General features: G+C 41.3%; 1 protein-coding gene across 21 annotated transcripts in view; it reads right to left on the minus strand.

Annotated features, from left to right (window-relative positions):
* The window catches only part of ZNF438 (zinc finger protein 438), a 260065-nt gene that overhangs the window by 22097 nt on the left and 220396 nt on the right, over positions 1 to 17572 (minus strand). The window lies entirely within an intron of this gene.

Consider the following 17572-nt stretch of genomic DNA (forward strand, 5'->3'; position numbering starts at 1 on the left):
TTTATGAGGCCAACATAACCCTCATACCAAAACCTGGCAAGGATGGCACAAAGAAAGAAAACTACAGACCAATATCTCTAATGAATACAGATGCTAAAATACTAAACAAAATACTGGCAAACCGAATACAACAACATATTAAAAAAATAATATATCATGATCAAGTGGGATTCATCCCAGAATCTCAAGGATGGTTCAACATACGCAAAACGGTTAATGTAATACACCATATCAACAAAACAAAGAACAAAAACCACATGATCTTATCAATAGATGCAGAAAAGGCTTTTGATAAAATACAACACAATTTTATGTTTAAGACTCTCAACAAAATGGGTATAGAAGGAAAATATCTCAACATGATAAAGGCCATATATGATAAACCATCAGCCAACATCATATTAAATGGCATAAAACTGAGGACTTTCTACCTTAAATCAGGAACAAGACAGGGTTGTCCACTCTCTCCACTCTTATTTAACGTGGTGCTAGAAGTTCTGGCCAGAGCAATCAGACAAGACAAAGAACTAAAAGGCATCCATATCGGAAAAGAAGAAGTAAAGGTATCACTTTTTGCTGATGATATGATCCTATACATTGAAAACCCGAAGGACTCCACAAAAAGATTATTAGAAACAATAAACCAATACAGTAAGGTCGCAGGATACAAAATTAACATAGAAAAGTCCATAGCCTTTCTATATGCCAACAATGAAATATTAGAAAACGAACTCAAAAAAATAATACCCTTCACGATTGCAACAAAAAAAATAAAATACCTAGGAATAAACATAACAAAGAATGTAAAGGACCTATATAATGAAAATTACAAAACATTGTTAAGGGAAATCGAAAAAGATACAATGAGATGGAAAAATATTCCTTGTTCTTGGATAGGAAGAATAAATATAATCAAAATGGCCATATTACCCAAAGCAATATACAAATTTAATGCAATTCCCATCAAAATCCCTATGAGATTTTTTAAAGAAATGGAACAAAAAATCATCAGATTTATATGGAACTATAAAAAACCCCGAATAGCCAAAACAATCCTAAGGAAAAAGAATGAAGCTGGGGGCATAACAATACCTGACTTTAAACTATATTATAGGGCCACAATAATCAAAACAGCATGGTATTGGAAGAAAAATAGACACTCAGACCAATGGAACAGAATAGAAAGCCCAGAAATAAAACCACATATATATGGTCAAATAAATCTTTGATAAAGGGGCCAACAACACACAATGGAGAAAAGAAAGCCTCTTCAACAAATGGTGTTGGGAAAACTGGAAAGCCACATGCAAAAGAATGAAACTCGGCTACAGCCTGTCCCCGTGTACTAAAATTAATTCAAAATGGACCAAAGACCTAAATATAAGACCTGAAACAATAAAGTACATAGAAGAAGACATAGGTACTAAACTCATGGACCTGGGTTTTAAAGAACATTTTATGAACTTGACTCCACACAGGCAAGAGAAGTGAAGGCAAAGATAAATAAATGGGACTACATCAGAATAAAAAGTTTTTGCTCAGCAAGAGAAACTGATATAAAAATAAACAGACAGCCAACTAAATGGGAAATGTTATTTTCAAACAACAGCTCAGATAAGGGCCTAATATCCAAAATTTACAAAGAACTCATAAAACTCAACAACAAACAAACAAATAATCCAATAAAAAAAATGGGAAGAGGACATGAACAGACACTTCTCCCAGGAAGAAATACAAATGGCCAACAGATATATGAAAAGATGCTCATCTTTATTAGTTATTAGAGAAATGCAAATCAAAACTACAATGAGATACCACCTCACCCCTGTTAGATTAGCTATTATCAACAAGACAGGTAATAGCAAATGTTGGAGAGGCTGTGGAGAAAAAGGAACTCTCATTCACTGTTGGTGGGACTGTAAAGTAGTACAACCATTATGGAGGAAAGTATGGTGGTTCCTCAAAAAACTGCAAATAGAACTACCTTATGACCCAGCAAGCCCTCTACTGGGTATATACCCCAAAACCTCAGAAACATTGATACGTGAAGACACATGTAGCCCCATGTTCATTGCAGCACTGTTCACAGTGGCCAAGACATGGAAACAACCAAAAAGCCCTTCAATAGAAGACTGGATAAAGAAGATGTGGCACATATACACTATGGAATACTACTCAGCCATAAGAAATGATGACATCAGATCATTTACAGCAAAATGGTGGGATCTTGATAACATTATACAGAGTGAAATAAGTAAATCAGAAAAAAACAAGAACTACATGATTCCATACATTGGTGGAACATAAAAATGAGACTAAGAGACATGGACAAGAGTGTGGTGGTTAACAGGAGTGGGGGGGAGGGAGGACATGGGAGGGAGGGAGGGAGAGAGTTAGGGGGAGGGGGAGGGGCAAAAAAAAAAAAAAAAAGAGAGAGAAAAAGAAATAGTTCATGATTTGTAAGTACCAATGCCCAGGACCCTGTATTCCTTTATGGCTGTAATTATTCCCTGAAACTTCTGCTTGGTAAGGTTTTTTTTTAATTTATTATAATTATTATTTTTTACCATTACTCATATCTTTAATCAGGGCACGCCTTACCTTAACAAGGAGAAACCACCTGCAATACTGAGACTCTGAAGAAAGTAAAGAAAAAGCAAGAGAAGCCCAGTGACTGGTGCCAAGGTGACTGGATTTGCGCGCTGCCTCTGGGGGCGGGGCGGGCTGGCTGCGTGGGAGCGACCAGCACACACGGATCCGAGGCCCTGGGGGCGGGGCGCGCTGGCTGCGTGGGAGCACCGGCACACACGGATCCGATCCGAGGCGCTGGGGGCGGGGCGGGCTGGCTGCGGGAGCGACCAGCACTCATGGATCCGAGGCACTGCTAATGCCATGAGATGCTGGCGTGAGCTGCTCCAAACAGCGAAGTCATGAGAGTTTAAAAGCTGTGGCGCTACTTAGCAATTTTTTTCTTTCGAATCCTGCCCGGCTTCTCCTCCAACATCTTTGTCCTTTGGATGGCAACTACAAAGCCTGGTTTAAGGAAATGCTTACTCTCACCTACAGGTTAGGACTCTGACAGCGTTAACTCCATTTTCCCTGCATTCTCTTGTCCTCGAGGCTGGCCCATGCTGCTCCCCATGCCCACTACCTGCTGCCTCATTGGCAGAAGTCCAAACACGGAGGACACTGGACAGCACTGCACACTTAAGGTTTCCAGTCTCACACTGCAGACGCGCCCCACCATCTGCTTCTCATCCCTACACACTCCCTTCAGCTTGTCAGTGGGGCGGACGGCAGGTCTCTCCTGCTGCTCTTCTGAGGCACTATCCCTCCACCTTCCCAGCAACTCTCTTCTCTCTTGCCAGTGATTTTGGGCATTAACCTTGCAATGACCTGAAAGTTTGTGCCCCACCCCCAATTCATATATTGAATCCTAACCTCCCAGTGAAATGGCATTAGGAGGTAACTGGGTCACGAGGATGGAGCCCTAGTGAACAGGATTAGTGTCCTCACAGAAAGGACTCCAGAGAACTCTCTTGCCCTCTTTCTGCCATGTGAGGGCAGAGCGAGAAGACAGTAGTCTGTGACCCAGAGGAGGCTCTCCCCAGAGCCCAACCATGCTGGCTCCCTGCTCTTGGACTTCAGCCTTCAGCCTCCAGAACTTTGAGAAACACAGTTATTTGTAAGCTGGTCTGTCTCTGGTACTTTGGCAGAGCAGCCGGAAGGGTCTAAGACCTTGTGGAGAAAAGAGAGGGCATCAAGCAGAAGCTCATTCCCCATCCCTTCTTTCTGCTTCTAAACCTTCTTCTTTAATCATACAACACAAATACATCTACCTTTTCTGGGGTGGAGAGAAAAAAGGGAGAAGCACTCTCTCTCTCTAAATATACAACTCATCCACCTCAAGTCCTGAAACAAGAAAATTTGAAAAAACGTGCATCTTAAAATAAGAAAATGGAGCGTTTCCAACCCTGTTCTGCACTCCACGCTGCTCCTCAGGCCCCTCATGCTGCCTCAGGGGTCCCCACTATTGGCCAGCCCCACAGATGAGGGGCCTTCCCTATGATCCCACCTAAAAGCAGCCGTTCAGCCCCATGCAGTCACTCACTGTTTTCTTCCTCTGCTTGAACTATGCTCTGTGGTGCTCAGCTTTACAATGAGCTTGTGTGAACCTGATTCCTGCCACTGGAATGGAAGTGCCCAGGAAGTGGGGCCTGTTTTGCTCACTGCAAGGACCTCAGTCCCTAGACTGGTATCTGGTCCATAGCAGTCACACAGTGTGTTAGTCACTAAATGAATCAGCTATTAACTTTCAACAGTACTGTCCTGCTTTTTCCTTTGTTTCTGCTTAGCACACACAAAAAATAAAAACCAAGACAACAATGAAGAGTCCTTGGACTCTGTCTCCTCTCCAAGCTACTTCCCTCCCTCTTCTCTTCATGAGCAAAGCTATGGGAGGTTATACACATGGTCCCTGCCTCTATTCAACTTCCATTCTCCCCTTAACCCCAGACCCCTGAATTCTATTATCAGGTATGAAAATGCCCTGCCCTTAGGAGTCAGACTGCATGCTTAACCTTAACCTCTACCAGCTCCTGCTAGTAACACCCTCAGTCCATAGATGCAGAGACTGAATACTTCTTGCAAGGGCACAAGCTGATAAGTGAGAGCTGAATCTGAATCCAGGTCTGTCTGGCACATCAAAGCTGTTCTCCTTCTGCTCCAATGCACTGAACTTACAGAGGAGTTCCACAATCTACCTGTCTATGCCAGTCTCCTTCAGCAGCTGGTGAGCGCCACATAACCCCTCTCTGTGTTGATAAAATAAAGAATGTTTGGACTAACCTTTTCCAATCAGAGAATGTGACTGTCAGGGAGCGAGGGAGTTTGCTTTTTCCAACAGGAAAGGACAGCACAGTTGCTAGAGAGCTAGTTAATACATTTACAGAGCGGGTCCCTTCACGATGCCAGGGCCTGACAAGCCAGGCTTCTTAACCGGGTGGCTTCCCTTACAGAGCTTCTGGTGAACCAATCAAACCAACACCAAAATGGAACTGTTTTGAAGGAACAGTTACACATTTTATATTATTTTATTATTTATAAATAATATATGATAAATAATTATAATTATAAATTATATATTATAAATATTTATAAATAATTATATTTATTATTTTATAAATGTAATTTATTATTATTATAAATGTAATGACCCTTTTAAGTACTGACAAAGTACACTGCTCACAAAAATTAGGGGATATTTTATAGCTTCATATTAATTTTGAAATATCCCCTAACTTTTGTGAGCAGTATAGTTTTTTAAAATGAAGAAAAGAATGATTACTAAAATATCTTATGATTTTAGAAATAATATAAATTTCCTAGATATTTTCTAATCCCATACTACCTGCTTTTAAAACTGAGGTCACTGAAGAATATTAGGACTGAGTAAAAAGTCTGAAAATGCTGAAAGCAATTCTAAATTCCTCGTGCGGCAGTTCCTGCCTGCTCAGCAAACTTGATAAAACATCAGTATTGTGGCCTACGGTTTGGATCTGGGAATTTTTCTTTTAGGATGGTCCTCAGGGGAAACGGGACAAACCACATCACACATAAGAAAGATGGCCGAGGTGCTTCTCCTAGAAGCCAGAGCAAGACGAGAACCCTGACTGTCCTTCGTGTCCCCTTAAATAAGAGAGGACTGCTGGGTCATCATTTCTTGAAGTGTGGTTTGCAAATCCTGTGCAGAGTCCAAATGCTCCCTTTTCAAACTAATAATGTTCTTTGCCTTTTCTACTATGCTGACCCTTGTAGGCGGCCCTGATGAGGCAAAAGGCAGAACTGGGTCATACTGCTCTGGCCCTCCGGCCTGAATGAACACTGTCCAAGCAGCCGTGTTCTTTACCAACACATTCTCTTAGTAGAACAACAAAAGGTGGCATAAAATTATAATACGCCTGGTCTGGACATGCCTGCCTAAAATTCTGAGCGTAGCGACAGTTGGCTGGCAGGGCACCTGCTGGGCCCTGCCATGTGACTGTCACTGCCTGAGTCATGAGACTGACCCTGGTTTTTCTCACCGAACACCACTTCTGTGTGAAAAAGCATCTGGCAGACATGTTGAAAGAACATAGTCAGACTTGGGTATTGGGCAGACACTTTCTCAGAGGTGAATGAACGAGGCTTGCCACTATACGTAACCATTGCCACATAGAGAAGCCACTCTTCAAGTGGCAGTCAGAACTTTCTAAAACTTGCGATCATCACTGAAGCCTGGAGTTTCCTGATACTTTATGATCTTTCAGAGGAGACTCTTGTTACTTTCACAAGATGATTCTTACAGTATAGTATGAAATGATGTTATAGCAAGACCGTACTTAATATTGTCCACAGGTTCTCAGAAACTGTAACTTTAAGGGAAACAACTTATAAAACTAGTTCTGTAGGTTAATTAATATAAACAAGAGTTAAGTTCCTATGGCATATTTCTTGTCACAAGAATGTAACCAACTGCTAAATAAAGACTCCAAACACTTTTAATATTAAACACTGAAATCAAAGTGAGCTATACATGCATTTTAAAAAGATGAATAAAAACAAGTAGAAATTGTTCCAACCTACTCACTGCAGTTCAGAATCTTGGGTGACCAGACCTGTCACAGTAGCTCTCAGTGCAAGGTGGGACCCAACCTGGGGCAGGACACCTTTCTATGGAAGGGTGCCTTCACCCACACCCACACCCACACCCACCCAGATGGGACAACAGAGACATGCCAACTGACCTCACGTGCACATCTCTGGGATGTGGGAGAACCCAGAGCACCTGGAGAAAACCCACGCAGACACAGGAGAACGTGTCAACACCCAAAACCCACGCAGACACAGGAGAACATGTCAACACCGAAAACCCACGCAGACACAGGAGAACACGTCAACACCGAAAACCCCGCAGACCCAGGAGAACGTGTCAACACCGAAAACCCACGCAGACACAGGAGAACGTGTCAACACCGAAAACCCACGCAGACACAGGAGAACGTGTCAACACCCAAAACCCACGCAGACACAGGAGAACGTGTCAACACCGAAAACCCACGCAGACACAGGAGAACGTGTCAACACTGAAAACCCACGCAGACACAGGAGAACGTGTCAACACCGAAAACCCACGCAGACACAGGAGAACACGTCAACACCGAAAACCCACGCAGACACAGGAGAACACGTCAACACCCAAAACCCACGCAGACACAGGAGAACGTGTCAACACCGAAAACCCACGCAGACACAGGAGAACGTGTCAACACCGAAAACCCACGCAGACACAGGAGAACACGCCAACACCGAAAACCCACGCAGACACAGGAGAACGTGTCAACACCGAAAACCCACACAGACACAGGAGAACACGTCAACACCGAAAACCCACGCAGACACAGGAGAATGTGTCAACACCCAAAACCCACGCAGACACAGGAGAACACGCCAACACCGAAAACCCCGCAGACCCAGGAGAACACGTCAACACCGAAAACCCACACAGACACAGGAGAACACGTCAACACCGAAAACCCACGCAGACACAGGAGAACACGTCAACACCGAAAACCCACGCAGACACAGGAGAACACGCCAACACCGAAAACCCACGCAGACACAGGAGAACACGTCAACACCCAAAACCCACGCAGACACAGGAGAACGTGTCAACACCGAAAACCCACGCAGACACAGGAGAACGTGTCAACACCGAAAACCCACACAGACACAGGAGAACGTGTCAACACCGAAAACCCACGCAGACACAGGAGAACGTGTCAACACCCAAAACCCACGCAGACACAGGAGAACGTGTCAACACCGAAAACCCACGCAGACACAGGAGAACGTGTCAACACCGAAAACCCACGCAGACACAGGAGAACGTGTCAACACCAAAAACCCACGCAGACACAGGAGAACACGCCAACACCGAAAACCCACGCAGACACAGGAGAACACGTCAACACCCAAAACCCACGCAGACACAGGAGAACGTGTCAACACCGAAAACCCACGCAGACACAGGAGAACGTGTCAACACCGAAAACCCACGCAGACACAGGAGAACACGCCAACACCGAAAACCCACGCAGACACAGGAGAATGTGTCAACACCCAAAACCCACGCAGACACAGGAGAACACGCCAACACCGAAAACCCCGCAGACCCAGGAGAACACGTCAACACCGAAAACCCACACAGACACAGGAGAACGTGTCAACACCGAAAACCCACGCAGACACAGGAGAACACGCCAACACCGAAAACCCACGCAGACACAGGAGAACACGTCAACACCCAAAACCCACGCAGACACAGGAGAACGTGTCAACACCGAAAACCCACGCAGACACAGGAGAACGTGTCAACACCGAAAACCCACGCAGACACAGGAGAACGTGTCAACACCAAAAACCCACGCAGACACAGGAGAACACGCCAACACCGAAAACCCACGCAGACACAGGAGAACGTGTCAACACCCAAAACCCACACAGACACAGGAGAACGTGTCAACACCGAAAACCCACGCAGACACAGGAGAACGTGTCAACACCCAAAACCCACGCAGACACAGGAGAACGTGTCAACACCCAAAACCCACGCAGACACAGGAGAACACGCCAACACCGAAAACCCCGCAGACCCAGGAGAACGTGTCAACACTGAAAACCCACGCAGACACAGGAGAACACGCCAACACCGAAAACCCCGCAGACCCAGGAGAACGTGTCAACACCCAAAACCCACGCAGACACAGGAGAACACGCCAACACCGAAAACCCCGCAGACACAGGAGAACGTGTCAACACCGAAAACCCCGCAGACCCAGGAGAACGTGTCAACACCGAAAACCCACACAGACACAGGAGAATGTGTCAACACCGAAAACCCACGCAGACACAGGAGAACGTGTCAACACTGAAAACCCACGCAGACACAGGAGAACGTGTCAACACTGAAAACCCACGCAGACCCAGGAGAACGTGTCAACACCGAAAACCCACACAGACACAGGAGAACGTGTCAACACCGAAAACCCACGCAGACACAGGAGAACGTGTCAACACTGAAAACCCACGCAGACACAGGAGAACGTGTCAACATGGAAAACCCACGCAGACACAGGAGAACATGTCAACACCGAAAACCCACGCAGACACAGGAGAACACGCCAACTCCACACAGTGGCCAGGGCCGGAATGGATTTTTCTTCTCATCAACATTATAATGAAGGGGTATTGAATGAAGCGGTGTTATTCAAGGACCTGCTGTATATATAGAAGACATGCATAACTCAGCGAACTACTGTTTTCTAAATGACCAATTCCTGATGCTACATAGAGAGCTAAAAGACTCAAGGGTAAGACACCAAATTGTAATAAAATACAAGTACATTGACACAGCTTCAAATTTTACATCATAACTAAACTTTAAGAAGTTACCTGACTCTATTAAAGACACAGTTATCTAGCGCATTTTGGTGTAGTATCAAAGAAAAACATTCACAATGCTCTGAAAAGAAAAGACTATTAAAATACTCCCTCCCTTTCCTGCAACTAGGATGTTGCCCCCCCCCAATATATCAACATAAACAAATAGCACAATATACTGAATGGAGAACTTCAGATATGAGACTTTAACCATTTCCAAGGAAGCTGGTCTTTAAAGATATTTGTGAAAAACATAAATCAATACCAGTCTTCTCATTAATTTTTGTTTTGGAAAATAGCCACTTACACTAAATGTTATTTATGTTAAGCTTTAATGAACTTAACATAAATTTATTATCTTAAAACGAATTCAAAAGTACATATTTTTCAGTTAATAATCTCAAATATGGTGAATACCAATAGATATAGCTGACACAAATAAATGTTCTTTAGGATCCTCCATAAATTTTAAGTGTAAAGGCATCCTGAAACAAAATACAAACAAAAAATTGAGAATTGCTGAACTAGAGAAAATCAAATATCCCAGCTCTTGTGAGATTCTCTGGTTTTTGCTGTGTGTGAATGAGAATATAAAAGAAAACCTAGAAATGTGCTGCTTTTGTTAAGTTTTTGTTTCTTTCACATTTGTTTTCTTTTGAGAATATAATATGGCAGATCCACTGGACAGAGTTTTGAAAATAAAGTGCCTAAAGGTCCTAATAAAAATGTCAGTTATAACTAAAATGTTACTAGTGGGAAATGTTAGAATACAGATTAAGTAATAAAGTGCTTGACAAAAATATTATAAACATGTAATGCTTCAAATATTAATTTTATTTAATTTGAATTTATGGTCAAAAAATATCTCATAAACTGTATTTAAACTAATGGCTTTTGTATTTTCCCCTCAATTTTAAGAAACATCATCACAAGAGTCTTCTGGTAGTATATACAGCAATCTTTCTTTCTGTATTTTGTGTTTTTTTTTTTTTTATAAAGTACTGTTTTTAAAGAACAATCATTCAAAATCATTTGAAATGACTGTATCAAAACCAAAATAATCATGTTTCTATTTCTAGTGTAAGTTGAATGTTGGAATTCCTGTAAATGTTTTTATGATTTGGGTACCAATTAACTGAAGATATTCTTACTAGTATTAGACATTTACAAACTTGAAATGCCTAACCTATATTTTTGGCTTGCATACATTCTAAATACCCCTGTCAAATTTCTTTGCTTTTATTCTGGCTCAATTCATCACATCAACCATCTGCCTAAATAAAGATGTAAGCATCTGCTCCATGGCTAATGGTCTCAGGGGCAGATGTTTCCATTCTTGTGCTCATGTCACTGGGCTGGATACATTATTTGAACAGATGTACACAATTGGAAAGTGTTATGTCCCACAGTGAAATGTCTCCAACTGCTTTCTATCAAAGTACATAAATGCTATTTGCACCTGCATTTATGTTAATGATATAAAGGCAGCAGGGGTCTGACGAAGCTAGATGTGCTGCTATGAAATATATTTACATGGTTAATTGGAGTTTCTGTGAGGCTCCGCTGCCAGACGGCCACACTGACACTGAGACATGCCCAAGTACGTTGCCTAATTAGTAGCCTGCTTTAGAAGTAGTGGAAATATGGCTATTTCAAAGGACAAACATACTTAGAATCCGAATTTACTAATAAGAATATCCCAAACTCTAGTATTTTATCTCAAAATAGGAAAAATAACTTCTAGCGTAAGATGTTTGAGGCCACCCAGGTCATTTCCATTTTGTTTTACAAGGAAATTTCTATAGGTATGTGTGTGTTTTCCATTTGTACCTCTGTCAACAGCATAACATACTAATAATGCACAGTGGTATTTTGCAGAGGTTATTGCATTGGAAAGTTCCAATTTCCAACATTAAGGAGTTAACCAAAACCAGCTTGAAAAATGTCAATTTGTACTTGCTCTGAAACATAAAATGGTACCAAAAATCCAAGAACAGCATTTACACCACTAGTTAGGATCAAAACGTTTCCATATGAATTTCACATATTTGGAAACATAATATTTTGGTAATACTTAGAGAAAGTTTTTCTCCCAGTAATGAGGTCACAAAGCCATGTTAACCACTACATGCAAGACATCAAATTACAGTAGTTCTCCTGGCTACTGTACATTAAATGAGAGGGCTGAAGAGCCAAAGGCTCTGTAATAACAGTTGTCTCTGTAGCTCTGGTCGCTTTCAAATAACATATCCATTACTTTATTAACTTGACATTGATAATATCAACTTTGCATAAAGTTATTCTGAGTTAAGTGTTACTCAAATGAACTTTTCTTCTGTAAATTATCCTGATTTCTATTGCTCTTTAAAAGTTTACAAGGCCCTTTCACACACAGTTGACCCTCAATTATTCACAGATAATGTGTTCACAAATCCACCTGCTTTCCTGAACTCTTTTGCAATCCCCAAGTCCATAACGGTGGCATTTTGTGGTCAGCTGTGAATATGACAGGCAAAAGATTTGGGTCACCTGATGTACATGTTCTCAGCACAGTGGTCAATGGATTCTCTGCCACGTTTCAGCTCTCGTACTAAAGAATGGTATCCTTGCCATGGTCTATTTAGTACCACATTTTTTTCCTTTTTGTGATTTCACTGTTTAAAATAGCCCTCAAGAATAGTACACCATGCTTTCCAGTTCTCCTAAGCATAAGAGGACTAATGTGCCTTACAAAGAAAATACATGTTAGATAAGCTTTGTTCAGTCATATAATGCTGTGTCTGTGAGTTTAATGTAAAGAAGTGAACAATATGTGTTAACTTAGGTGTCTTTAAAATGAAACACGGCCCTGGTTGGTTGACTCAGCGGTAGAGTGTTGGCCCAGCGTGTGGAAGTCCCCAGTTTGATTCCTGGCCAGAGCACACAGGAAAAGCACCCATCTGCTTCTCCACCCTTACCCCTCTCCCTTCTCTCTGTCTCTCTATTCTCCTCCCGCAGCCAAGGCTCTATTGGAGCAAAGTTGGCCCGGGCGCTGAGGATGGCTCTGTGGCCTCTGCCTCAGGTGCTAGAATGGCTTCAGCCGCAACGGAGCAATGCCCCAGATGGGCAGAGCATTGCCCCCTGGTGGGCATGCCGGGTGGATCCCGGTTGGGTGCATGCGGGAGTCTGTCTGGCCGCCTTCCTGCTTCTAACTTAGGAAAAATTTTAAAAAAAAAGGAAATGTACATAAAACTAGGTTCTGTACTGAGCGTTGATGAAAATGCTGTGCTGTGACGAGATGCTCACAGGAACCTAACCCCATGTTTTCTTTAGGAGCAATGGTTCAGTTTTTGCTAATTCAGTGTTTGTGGTGACTTTATAGAATTTTTTAATATTATTAATCAATTCAGTGTTTGTGGTAAATACTGCAAATGGGAACAATGGACTGTACCTTACTGCATTTGACTATTTCAGGGCAAGAATCCTTATCCCCATTTGAAAAGAGAAGGGACTAAGGCTCACTGATTTAGCCAAGATCACAGAGCCTCAAAAAGGCAGAAGAACCAGAGCTTAGCTGGTTCAGCTCTTAGCTTCGTGTTCTTTCACTGAATGAGAGGAGGAGGAGGAAGAAGAGAAAAACTAAGAAAGGAGCTGAAGAAACAGCTTTGACACCATGTTTTAAAAAGTAAACTATTTAGATAACATGACAATAAACCGTTTTTAGGTTAAATCCTCATAAAATATAAACTCTGCTCAGACAGGTAGCCCAGGGCTATTTATTGGAACGGAGCTGTAAGAGCCGGAACTCAGTTTGCTTTTCCTTTTCACCCTCTGCTTCCTGCTCCTCGCCTCTTCAAAGACAATTCATATTTGTTAAATAAGCACACAGTCCTGAGAACTCCAGTTGGGTGTTTCATTAAAACACAAAAGTTGAAATTTTTTTTTTGTTTGTTTTACAGAAACAGAGAGAGAGTCAGAAAGAGGGACAGACAGGGACAGATAGGCAGGAATGGAGAGAGATGAGAAGCACCAATCACCAGCCTTCCGTTACGACACTTTAGTTGCTCATTGACTGCCCCCTCATATGTGCCCTGGCCGTGGGGCTACAGCAGGCCAAGTAACCCTTTGCTCGAACCAGCGACTGGTGAGTTTTGCTCAAACCAGATGAGCCCGCGCTCAAGCTGGAGACCTCAGGGTCTCAAACCTGGGTCCTCCGCATCCCAGTACGACGTTCCATCCACTGCGCCACCGCCCGCCCGTTCAGGCTTAAAATGTTTTTATAGCATCTAAATAATATGAATTTTTAAAAAGTTTGAGAGTTTAAAGAATTTTCAACAAAATTTAATATGTGTTTTATAACCTACTACATGCCAGGGTAATTTAAAGCTTACCAAAGATAGAAAATTGATCAAGAAGTTTATAAAGAATCCAACTGATACTAAGCATCTGAAATAAAGTCATTTTTCTAAACTTAAAATAAAATCAGTTAACTAGCTACCCCATGTTTCTTACTTGAGTTTCAAAATGTTACATTCAGTAATACCAAAATGTTTATGTATGTAAAATACAATACATATTTTTATGTCTATAAGATATAGGTATATATTTTTAGACTCTTACATAATTATTTTAAAAGTACTTTATTGAATCAGAAAATGTACTTTTTTAAACAAATCCATACCTGAATTCACATGTTAGACAGTAATGGCTAGGGCTTCATAGTTAAATAATGCACAGGTTTTGAACATTAGCTGGAGTTGCACAGTGAGCACACAGTTAACTGCGATGGCTCTGAAGGGGGTCTTGAGGAACAGTGTCTTGCCTCAAAGCATCTGCTATCTTCTGACCCCATTTACTATTACTCTCATTGAATAAAAACAGCACTCACAATTTGAAAACTACGTTTAAACAACACAAATGTTACGACAGAGCCGAGAAGTGTTAGAAGACCTTTCTATCTGCCACAACATGCCTGGGAAAAGGCAAAATTGAATCGTGAAGCTAGGAAATGACTAAGAATTTTGTATGACTTCAGTAAGATGGGCCCTCCCTGGACTGCAATGAAGACTCTTTCCTGCCCAGTGAACAGTGGGACCTGTTGTAACCAACTATGGGGGGACTTAAATTTCATCCTGCTTTCTCCAAGGTGCAAACTTCAATCCTTAATCGGCACAGCCACAGTGAACTTCTTCCTAGCACATAAAATACATTATTTGCTCCTGTCAGGGAAGTATTTGGCAAAGTTGCTCACTTTTGTGTTTCCTTATCTGTCAAGTAAAAAAATTCATTTGTATTTGCAATTACAGTGGTGGTTTTGTTTTTTCATACAACAAAACTTTAAAGTGGAAGTTACAACAACTGTAGTTGGCCCTAGCATGTTGTTTTCATACCTATTTTTCCCTCAAAAACATGGTGTAGCACTTGTTACAATTTGCTATTTTCCAGCACAAAATAACCTCCCTTTTACTTCTATTAGCCTATCCTTTGAAAATGTCAAATAAAAAAAGAGAAGTTATGGGAGAGCCATAAATTCTGCTCCCAAATCCTGAATGCATGAGAAGAAAGAAAATTGTAATAAAATAAGGCTACTAAACTTTCGGAGAGTCGATAAGGAATACTTTCACACGGAAAAGAATAATGATGACACTAAATTATAATGGAAAGTTTTTAATATAGTGCAAATTATCATTAGAGTGGTATTAGAATGTTAAATGTCTTTATCCAAAATTAGAAAATATTTAAATAGAAAGCACTGGAACTTCGTTTCCTCTAGTTCTTTCCCAGCTTCCAACTCACATTCTTTGACTCCTCCACCCCACTTGCTTGAATTCTACACGTGTTAACATCCTGAGCAAATGTCTTCTCCTCTCTGCTGTGTTGTTTCCTGATCAGCCTTGGAATTCTGGCTTAACCAATTTATCCCGTCATCTCAGTTCTCAAAGTATGTCATACTCACTTCTAATGCAGCATGGGTCGTGTTTATTTTAGTTAATTACATACACGTCAGCTGTTCTGAAGAAGCCTGTGTTTTGTAGAAGCACAGGCTCTGTCTGCCTTATCTTTAGATCCCTCAGAGCACCTGACGTCACTCTCGGTAAGCATTACCCTGGTGATCATTAAATCTGCTTCCATCATGTGGTCTTTTATTAGGAGACAGTACGTGAGGCAGTGGATTTCCTTATGCCCCGCAGTTCCACTGGGGCTGTCCTGCCTGTCTCACATATTACTGCGTGTAACATGGATGTGTGTTTACAAGTCTAAAATTCAAAAGTACCATAATTTACAGGCATCAATGGTGTGTCAAATAAATAACTCAGCATTTCATTAATAAATGACTTGTACCCAGCAAAATTCTGTTATATAAATAATATTTGAAGAGAAATATAAATAAAATCATAATTTAAAAACTGGTATTTTTCTTAGTTTAAAAAATATTAATAGAAACCAGGCCACAAAGAAAGCATTTGAATAGATAAATAAGTTAATGAATAATTGGACAATTCTTAGGCCTCGTATGTACTATACTGTTTTTCCTTACTGATGTAATTTCCCATGATATAAATTTTAATTTCTGTCCAATGTGGTTTAAAATAGTTTTAATTATTCATATATATAGTTAAGTACAATAGGTTTGATCAGAGAAGAAAAAGGAAAATGATCTAAAAACAGATTATAAATATTCTCTATGAATTTACAGTGTGACACAGGGGACACATGGTGAATTTTGGATTTTGATATATCTAGGTTAAAATCTTAGCTCACTCACTTAACAGTTGGCAATCTTGGTAAAAGCATCTGAACCTTCAAAGTACAGATTATATCTAACTTATTGTCAAGATGAAATAAAAGAAAGGGTGTAAAGTTGTAGGGACAGTGACTATAACACTAAAGGCACTTGACTAATTTAGCTCTTTTGGCTCTTATATCTTTCTCTGTCAAATTCTTGATTTGGGGCTTAAGTATCCCTTGTCCCAGGAATGAGTGATCAAGAATTTACCAGAGCTAATGAATCCTAGCTAGGCTTGAAGGTGCCTTATATTTTGGCCAAGTCATAGAAATAACAAAGCTTATGCAACGGCTAGGAGAGATAGATACAAAAACGAAATAAAATCAACCTTGATGAGAGGCAAAGTAAGCAAGAGGCGTGAGTGGCGACCTACTTTTTTTTCTTCCCTGTATTAGCCAGAAACCAAGCAGCTCAGTGTTTAGTTACTCACACAGATTCATAACCTTTCAGAGCTGAAAAAAAAAAAAGTCTAGTAAAACTGGCTTTCCTAGTAGGGAAACTAAGGCTTACGGGCAAAATAACTTATCTGAGGTTCCATAGCTAGTGGGAAGCAGACCTGGGATAGGAACCCAGCTTTCCTGACATTTGTTTCAATTCTTTTTGTTCTCCTCACTTGCTCAGAGGAAGGAGGTGATATCAACTAGGACACCAAACTTCAAACCTGTGATCAGCTATCTAGTACTGCAGAAATCTTCCAAAGATAAATATCACCAAATACTCAGGAAATGTATACTTTCTATTTCTAGATGGGGGAGGGGTTTAGGGTTTACTATCTTCCTTCTCATTCCCATCTCCTTTCTTACAGTGTTTGGGGCTTGGGGCTTGTATGACTATCAAAAACTCTTACTGTCCCTTTGGCTAAATGTCTGTATATGAACTGAGCTGGGGGCTGCTCTGTGTTTACTTCCCATGGGTCCCCTTAGGTCACGCTTAGCCTTTCAAGGCCAGGAGGCAGTCTGAGCAGAAGGCAGCCATGTCCATCATTACATTGACCTCCACATATGGTGCAAGCCTAGACACTAGTCATAACCATTAAGAACAATAGCCACCAACATCTTATAAGTGCCTACTATGCAATTAGCGATATGCTGAGTGATTTACACATACAGGGGGTCCTTGGGTTACGACAGTTTCGACATATGACATTTCAAGTTTATGACACTCGCTCCCATAAAAACTTAAAAAAATTAAGACGTGAGTGTTTCAGCATACGCCGGTAGCATCGTACTTACAGACTACATGGGCAAACTAGTTTGGCTGTGTGCAGCAGCAGAACACGCAGTAAGGCACCATGTGAGTGAAAGAGTTGTCGTCCCCCAGTACACT

This window comes from Saccopteryx bilineata, chromosome 5, assembly GCF_036850765.1.
Source record: "Saccopteryx bilineata isolate mSacBil1 chromosome 5, mSacBil1_pri_phased_curated, whole genome shotgun sequence".
NCBI lineage: Eukaryota > Metazoa > Chordata > Mammalia > Chiroptera > Emballonuridae > Saccopteryx > Saccopteryx bilineata.